Below are 8,974 nucleotides of genomic sequence, written 5' to 3'. Positions count from 1 at the left end.
GTCAAAGGCTTTATCTTGACTTCAGCTTCATCCTGACTTCAAAACACCATGGAAAAGGAGAAATTTGAATACAAATATAGTTGTGTCTTTCCGATAAAGCTTTCATTTCCTTCCCCTCTTCCCCACAACACTGGCTCACAATCACTGAGTCTGAATTGAAAGTGACTTCAGAGACTACATAATCTAACCTCTGCTTGAACAAGAAGCCTCCCTCGGAATTACTGGAAGAGTCGTCACTCACTATTGTATTTGATTAGCTATAATTATTAGAAAGTTCTTCCTTACTAAATTTATTGTTATCCCCTTAAAGATTTGCTCAGATGATAGCATTCTGTGTTCTGCTGCACCGTAAGTAAAATAAGAAATGAATTCTGTATTCAGATGAGCAAAGAGGAGGAAGGATTGCATGCCTAATTTCCCACAGTACCTAATACGAAACGCAAACTGAAATAAAGGGGGGTATGACTGGGACAAATAATTGCTCTTTCAAATGAATTGTACAGATGAGTTGTTAAAACAAACGTGGCCCGTACGGGGATCGAACCCGCGACCTTGGCGTTATTAGCACCACGCTCTAACCAACTGAGCTAACCGGCCGCCTTAGGGGCTTTCTTTTCCTACATCTTGATCTGAGTACTATAAAGCAATTTCAATGTGACACTTATAATTGCATATTAATTTTTGTCACAGATAAAGTTATTTCCATAGCTGAGGATATGCTCTGAGATTTCTCAGACCTCTTTCAGCTGTCTCCTGGCACACTTTACTCACAAATCACAGAGTCAGGAAGTACCAGTAAAACAAAACCCTCTCACACTTACAATTGCAACTGGTTTCCCGAGTCAGGACCTCTTTCAGTTGACAACTAACAAGTCTGCAGACCGACAGCAGACTTCGAAATAAATCATTTATTTTTTATTAAAGATGTAGTTAATTTAATTTTTCACTTTGTTCACTGCTGGCTATTTAGTGTCTTTCAATTTACCTATTAAAGAAAATACTCTCTGATATAAATTCAGGCAAAAATTATAGGATCATACTAAGAGCTGGAGGGGACCCTCCAAAAATGGAATTGTAAGAACTGAAAGTGATCCAGTACAATTTTCCCACTTTATGTATGTACGTATGTATGCATATCTCTATCTCTCTACCTCCTTTTCTAGCTACTTATTTTTTACAATAAATGTTTCAGTTTTTTGCAAGTAACATCTTATTATCAAGTATTTTGTTCTTTTCCACTTCAACTCCCTACCCCCTCCACCACAAAGGAAAAAGAAAAACAAAAGCATTGTAACAAATAAGTATAGCCCAACAAAACAAATCCCACATTGGTCATTTACAAAAATATGTCTCATTTTGCATGTCAGTAGACCACTTCTAAGTCAGGAGGTGTAGGTAGTTTCATCATTAGTTCTATGAAATCATGGTTGATTATTTTGTTGCCTGGCATTCTCAAGTCTTTCAAAGTTGCTGGTTTTTTTAATGCCATTTATTGTATAAATGATTCTCCTGGTTTTGTTCACTTCATTCTGCATCAATTCACGGAAATCTTTCCAGGTTTCCTTGAGACCATTTCTTTTATAATCTCTATTAGCATAATGCTAATAATATAGTATAATTGGTAATTATATAATTATATAATGCCTAATAGCACAACAATAATAATAATACTAGCTAGCGTCTACATAGTATCTACTATGTGCCAGGTACTTTAAAAATATTGTCTCTTTTGATCTTCACAAAAACCCTGGGCAACAGAGGCTATTATTATCTCCATTTTACAGTTGAGGAAACTGAGACAAACAGAAGTTAAATGACTTGCCTAAGGTCACACAGGTAGTAAGTGTCTAAGGGTGGATTTTAAATTCAGATCTTCCTGATTTTAGACATAACACTCTATTCTCTGTATCACTTAGCTACCTTATCCACTATATTCAAATACCATAATTTATTCATCCATTCTTCAGTTGATAGGCACCAATTTAATTTACAAAAGAGTTGCTACAAATATTTTCATACACTAACTGGTACTGGCTAAGAAACAGAGTGGTGAATCAGTGGAACAGATTACGTGCACAAGACACAGTACTAAATGATCACGGTAACCTAGTGTTTGATAAACCCAAAGACTCCAGCCTTTGGAAGAAGAACTCACTATGTGACAAAAATTGCTGGGAAAAGTGGAAAACAATAGGGCACAAATCGAGTATAGACCAACATCTCACACAATATACCAAGATAAGGTCAAAATGTACATGATTTAAACATAAAAAGTGACACCATAAACAAATTAGAAGAGCAAGGAATAGCCTTCCTGTCAGATGTACAAAGAAGAATTCATGACCAAACAAAAGATAGAGAGCACTATAAAATGCAAAATACAAATTTGACTATATTAAATTAAAAAACTTTTGTACAAACAAAACCAATGCAACCAATATTAGAAGGAAAGCAGAAGGCTGGGGAGCAATCTTTACAGTATGTGTTTCTGATAACTCAAATATATAGAGAATAGAGTCAAATTTACAAAAATACAAGCCATTTGACAAATTGATAAATGGTCAAAGGATCTGAACGGCAGTTTTCAGATGAAGAAATTAAAGCTATCTATAGGCATATCAAGAAGTGCTCTAAATCACTTTTGATTAGAGAAATGCAAATTAAAACAACTCTGAAGTACCACTTCATACCTATCAGTTAATACGATAAAAAAGGAAAATGATAAATGTTGGAGAGGATATAGGAAAATTGAGACATTGATGCACTGTTGGTGAAGTTATGAACTGATCCAACCATTCTGGAGAGCATTTTGGAAATATGCCCAAAGGACAACCAAACTGTTCATATCTTTTGAGCCAGCAATATCACTACTAGGTCTATATCCCAAAGAGATCCAAAAAAGAAGGAAAGACTTACATATGCAAAAATATTTATGGCAGCCCTTTTCATGGTGGCAGAAAATTGAGGGGATGCCCATCAATTGGGGAATGGCTGAGCAATTTGTGGTACACAAATGTAATGGAATACTATTGTGCAATAAGAAATGATGAGCAGGCAGATTTCAGAAAAATCTGAAAAGACTTGTATGAACTGATGTAAAATAAGATGAGCAGAACCAGGAAGACTTTGTATACAGTATCAGTGACATTGTGTGATGATCAGCTATAAATGACTTTGCTCTTCTCAGCAACACAAAGATCCAAGACAAGTACAAAGGACTCATGAAGGAAAATGCTATCCACATCCAAATAAAGAATTGATGGACTCTGAAAGCAGATTGAAGCATACTTTTTTCACTTACTTGATTTTTTTTATTTTTTTATTCCTTTTGATCTGTTTCTTCTTTCACAACTGTGATTAATATGGAAATATGTTTTATATAATTGCACATATATAATCTATGTCAAATTGCTTACCATTTTCTAAAGAGGAGAGGGGAGAGAGAATGAATGCTAAAAACTGTCTTGACATATAATTGGGAAAAATGAAATATAATTTTTAAAAGATAAATAAGTATTTTTGTACATATAAGGCCTTTTTCATTTTCTTTGATCTCTGTCTAAGTTAAAGTGCCTACATAAGTTAGTACCTTTTGAGTACACAGTGAAAAACTGCTTTCCAGAAGGCCATTATTAATTCACAGCTTCACCTATAGTTTATGAGGGTGGCTGTTTCCCCACAGCCCCTCCAACATGTGTCATTTTATTTTTTTGTCAACTTTGGCAGTCACAAAGGGATTTGAGATGAAACCTCATGGTTACTTTAATTTGCATTTTTCTAATTATTAATTATTTGGCACATTTTTTTCTTATGATTACCGCTAGCTTGGATTTCTTGCCTTGAGAACTCCCTGTTCATATCCCTTCACCATTTTTACCATTGGTTGATTTTCCAGGGTACTCTTTAAGTCTTATTAATTTGTTTTGTTATTACATTACATTTATAGGTTACTATTTTAACAGCAAGTTTTTCTGATAAAGATCTTATTTCTCAAATCTATAGGGAACTGAACCAAATTTGTAAAAAGTGCCTACCACTAACAAAGTAGTCTGAATTGAATTTCAGACTCCTCTGCTGAGGGAATAACCATAGGCAAAGAAGAAACAGATATACTATCATATTATGGGGGGGGGGGAGGAGGGGGAGCAATAGCAATTTTGTTTCTTCTTAAGTATGTCATCATATTATTTACAAAAAAAAAATTGATGATTTTGGTTCTTTTTGTCCATACTTGTTTCCTTCCCAGAAAGACAACTAAAAGAATGGATTAGGAAAATGCTGCTGGGGAATTTGTGGAGTGAATTGAATTCAACTTAGTTAAGAGTCCCCCTCAGAGACTTCTTCCTTCCCTCAGTTCTGAACCTAGGGGCAGCTGGTAAGTTTTTTCCCATCTCCATTGCTAAGCATGAAACCCCCTTCTGCTCCCTGAAATCAGAAAATCATTGGCTGCCTCATTTCTACTGCCGGTGTTTGTTCTCCAAACTTAACAACCTTACAGAGCTAGTTGAGAGCACTTTCTAAATTAGACAAAAAATATAAGCAAAAGAAATAAAGACCATCGAGAATGCTTTATGATCTGAACCAGAGTTCTTCTGGACCAAATATTTCTTAAAGAGCCAAATAGTCACAAACAATAGTCAAAGAGAAGAGGGACTTAGGTCTGGATTCCTCTGTTCCCATCTCTCCAAGCAATGCTAGGAGATCACAGGGAAATTTTGAGGCTATTATCATGAACTAACCCTGAAATCTCTGTTATACTTTTCAAGCTTCATAACTGAGTTGGTTATTTCATGACACCCAAACATAATTGCTTCCATGAAAAAACCAACCCCATCATTTCAGTCACCTAAGCTATTTTCACTATCTCTGTTCACACGCTTCCCTATTCTACTATCTTGTATTAACCTTTAATTGTCTCATTTGTGTCTTATTTTATAAATCTTAAAGCAAAATACAAAGATGAGTTTCTTTTAGTGTTCCTAATGAAATTGGTTATGGTGGAACCAGTAGATGGGAAGTGATTGAAGATTAGAGAGATGGGATGGGGATGGGATGATAAAGGTAACAATCTGGAGAAAATGGAAGAGGATGGGATCAAGTGGCTTGCTTTTGTAAGGAAGAGAGCCAATTCCTCATGTAAAACTAGGTGAAGATAAAGACAATAACTTAAGATGTTAGAGTGATATGAGATGAAAAGGAAACGAAATTGTTCTCAGAGAATAGCCTCATTTTTTTTTCAAATTGAAGTATATATCAAAGTTCTCAGCTTAAAGGGTTAGGGAAGGAGTGCCATGGAAAACTTGAGGAGAAATGAGAAGATTTGAAATGGCTACTGTGGTAAGTGAGATAGAAAATCAATTAGGAAGATGTGAAATTGCCTTGGTGCACTGAGGACCCACTTCAAATTATGTAACATAAATTTGTAGTGAACTCATTCAGCACAGGCTCATGATTTTTTCCAGTTTCTTTCAGGAGCAGGAGAAAGTTCAGTAATTGATAAGAAGTTCAACAAAGGAGGCAAATGAAATAATCTAAGATTTAGCTAGCTGTAATACGCAATAGGACAAGTGAGAAAAGACTTTCTTTGTAGAGTTGAACTGATTTAATAAGCGGTCAAGGTAAGGAAGGTAGGAGAGTGCAGCCAACAAAGAGATGCAGACCTGAGAAAGAACAGAGGTATGAAAGCAACAGAGATTACAATGAGGATGAAGAACATGATTATGAATCTTAAAGCACAGGAAAAAATGGGATGATAAAAGATTATGATCAGATAAAGGAATTTCAGAGTTTATGAACAGACTGTAAAACTTGTGAGTTGGTCAGTCCACAGCATTTATTAAGTGTTGGTTGTGTACCAGGCACTGAACATACAAAGAAAGGCAAAAAATAGTTCTTTTCCTCGAGGAGCTCGTAATCTAATGACCATTGTTAAACTCAAGGTTATGAACATATTTATTTGTACTTGAGGTGGCTATGGTGGAGTGGGTAATGGGAATTGAGTAAACTGAGGAAGTAGGAAGTTAGGGCCACTGAGGGAGTATATACATATACATATGTGTGTATGTATATGTATATATACACAGCTATCTATATGTGTATTTATATACATACTTACACACACACACATATATATTTGTCTCCTAATATGGAAGTAGGGCTTGAGATGGAGAGGAAAGACCGTGATTCAACTAAAATAATAGAGGAAGGAGAATGTTCTATAGATAATTACTATTCAGAACTGAATTGAGTGTTAAATCTAAATCATAAACATCAAAGGAAGAGATGTTTCTCGAATTGATAATAGGAAGTCATCATGATCATTTGAGGGCAGGGCTGAAGGGAGGAAGGCTATGAGTGAAAATCCAACCAATACTGGAAAGTGTGGTCTGGGATGCTGTGTCATCAGTAGGGAGCAAAGGTATGAATGTTAGGTTTATTCAAAGTCACTGGGATGGGGACGGTGTGAGGATGTGGGGATAAGTTAACCAATAAGGAATGGATCAAGGAGAGTATCCATGGTTGAAAAAAGGTCCATTGAAGGAGATGGGTGATTAAACTGTTCAAGTTCCTCCCTTAAAGTCCAGTCGTGTAGCAGGTGTTGATGTTATACCCTGTGAGGTCCCAGGAGGCTCACTTGCCATGGAAGGCAAAAATATGATTGGGGGAATAAGAGACATTGCAAGACTGGATGACTGAAAATATCGGGAGGAGGGGAACTGGTCCAGGCTCTGGCTCCCCAAGCACAAGAGAAAGACAGAAGCAGATTGCCAAGAAAAATAACTGAAGATGAACTGACCAGTCGATTTATGGCCTTATTCCTACTTCATTCTCTGGGGTCAGTTGTTCTAGTTCTAGATTTCTATACTGTGACTCAGGAGTGATGAGAAAATCTCTCACTAGGACTCCATCTTGATCTTCCTAATGCCATCTGCTTAAAATGAACACGTCACATACCTTGCTGAAGTCTGCAGAACCAAGCCCAAGATATCACCCTCAGTTCCTGTTTTAACTAGCTAGTTCCCTGCTCTTTCTGATAAACATATCGGTACCTTCCCTTTCTGCTATTTTCTGATATAGTCTGTTTCCTAATATCCTTATCTTCCCTTTCTACTATCTCTTTTCTGATAAAGAAATCCTTATCTTCTCACACTCTGTAAAATTCCATTGTACTGGTCCTGTTTTTGTATTTAGATCCTGTATAAGGTAGCTGAAACTGGTTCTCTGGATTCATTGACCTATTGCTTATCATTCAGTGTAGCCTTTGCTCCAAGGGTAGTAAACTACAATTGCTCCTGTGTCTGTTTCCTGCTCTGGCTTATTGACAAGGACAAGTCTGCCACTGAGAGAATTAATGTAACACAGGTCATTCAGTCAGTGATTAGGATATTTACCCTCTCCCTTTTCAACTAAGGGCCACTCACCTCTCCTCCCCCAACCCCAATCACACTCATAAATTGGGTTTAGAGTTATAAAGGTCCTTTGGAGTCTCACCACAGAGAGAATTATCTCCAAGAATCCTAAAACATACAGGGACTCCAACTAGTGACCCAGACAAAATCCCAAGGTGTTTCTTTCCTCATAGGGCACACCAAAATCTTTTGAGTCCTTCAAATAAGCACAAGACACTCAAAGTTGTTTCCAGAGTTCTCTGAAACCCAAAAGAAATCCCACAGAAGGTTCAGATATATTCCTTTCTATATAGGGCACATTAAAATTTCTCCAGGGGTCATTATGCCATAGAGAATCCCCTTGGAGTTCCAGGAAATGTTATTCTTGGTCCTCATACTAAAAGGCGTTCAAAACTTCCCAAAACAATGTCTACCACTGCCATAGTCTGAATTGAATTTTAAATTCCCCCCACAATAGGATAAGCAGGCTCAGTCTTATAAGAAACCAAGTAAGAATTTATCAAGGAAGGCTTGACCAAGCCATGGACATTTAGGAGATTCCCCAAAGAGATAAAGCACTTGGGCTTGACTGTTCAGGTTTTCTAGGCCATTAAAAAAACTTTCTCCTATGTTCATGTTTTATCCTCAGTACTTGTCACAGCAATTGAAACATAGTAGGTGCTTAGTAAATGTTGATTGGATTGGATTGGTTGGACTTGTAAGAAAACACATGGAAAACTGGATGTATAACTTAAAACAGATGGGGAAATGGACAGTTTGGGTTTTTTTTTCCTCTAAGTCATTCTGAAAGCTAGAGAATGTCATAATAAGAATCCCTCCAGCAGTCTAGGTGTAAAGGGCTCAAGGTTTACATCAGAAGAGCACCTACATGTGCATAGACTCTGGTGCTTGCTCTTCTAACCCCACTTGCACTGGTAGGTACATCGTCTCCTGAGCTTCTCCTAACCCTAAGGGGTGCTCTGATATTATCATTTATAAGTTCCCATTCTGGTGTGTCTACTCCAGTATCAATCACCGGTTAATATCTCTCCAATATCGCTAACCAATTTACATCAAGTAGCTTTTACTTTTGGGGGGGGGGTGAGGCAATCTAGGTCAAGTGACTTGCCCAGGGTCACGCAGCTAATAAGTGTCAAGTATCTGAGGGCAGATTTGAATTCAGGTCCTCCTGATTCCAGGGCTGGTGCTCTATCCGCTGCCACTTCACTTCCCCAACTAGCTTTTACAAAGGGATATTTGTTATCAAGAAGAAAAATACCCCAAAATTCCCTCAAACCAAAACACACACAGTTTCTCTAAAGTGGTCCTTAGGAGAGTGGACCTAATTTTAAAATGGTTATTACAAAACATTCCTCCTCGCAAGACCAGTTCTGAGTAGGACCTATGCAGTAGAGAAGTCTTTCATTCACTCGTGTTCAATGTTGGATTGATTTATTACTGGGCTAAGTCAAGCTAATTTGACTCTGCACTAGGCTCAGCTCCTTCGGCTATCTGAAGATTGTTATGGACTCCATCTGCTGGACCTCTGGTGGCTCTTCCAACCTTTCAAAGTTAATAAGGTCCAA

General features: G+C 37.2%; 1 non-coding gene across 1 annotated transcript; it reads right to left on the bottom strand.

Moving 5' to 3' along the window:
* Window positions 1-523: 523 nt before the first annotated feature.
* Window positions 524-597, bottom strand: TRNAI-AAU (transfer RNA isoleucine (anticodon AAU)). Its single transcript has one exon. It is a non-coding gene; the product is annotated as a tRNA-Ile (tRNA).
* Window positions 598-8,974: the final 8,377 nt, after the last annotated feature.

This window comes from Notamacropus eugenii, chromosome 2 (assembly GCF_028372415.1).
Source record: "Notamacropus eugenii isolate mMacEug1 chromosome 2, mMacEug1.pri_v2, whole genome shotgun sequence".
NCBI lineage: Eukaryota > Metazoa > Chordata > Mammalia > Diprotodontia > Macropodidae > Notamacropus > Notamacropus eugenii.
Note: the sequence above shows the minus strand (reverse complement) of the source record. Positions and strands in the feature narration are given on the sequence as shown.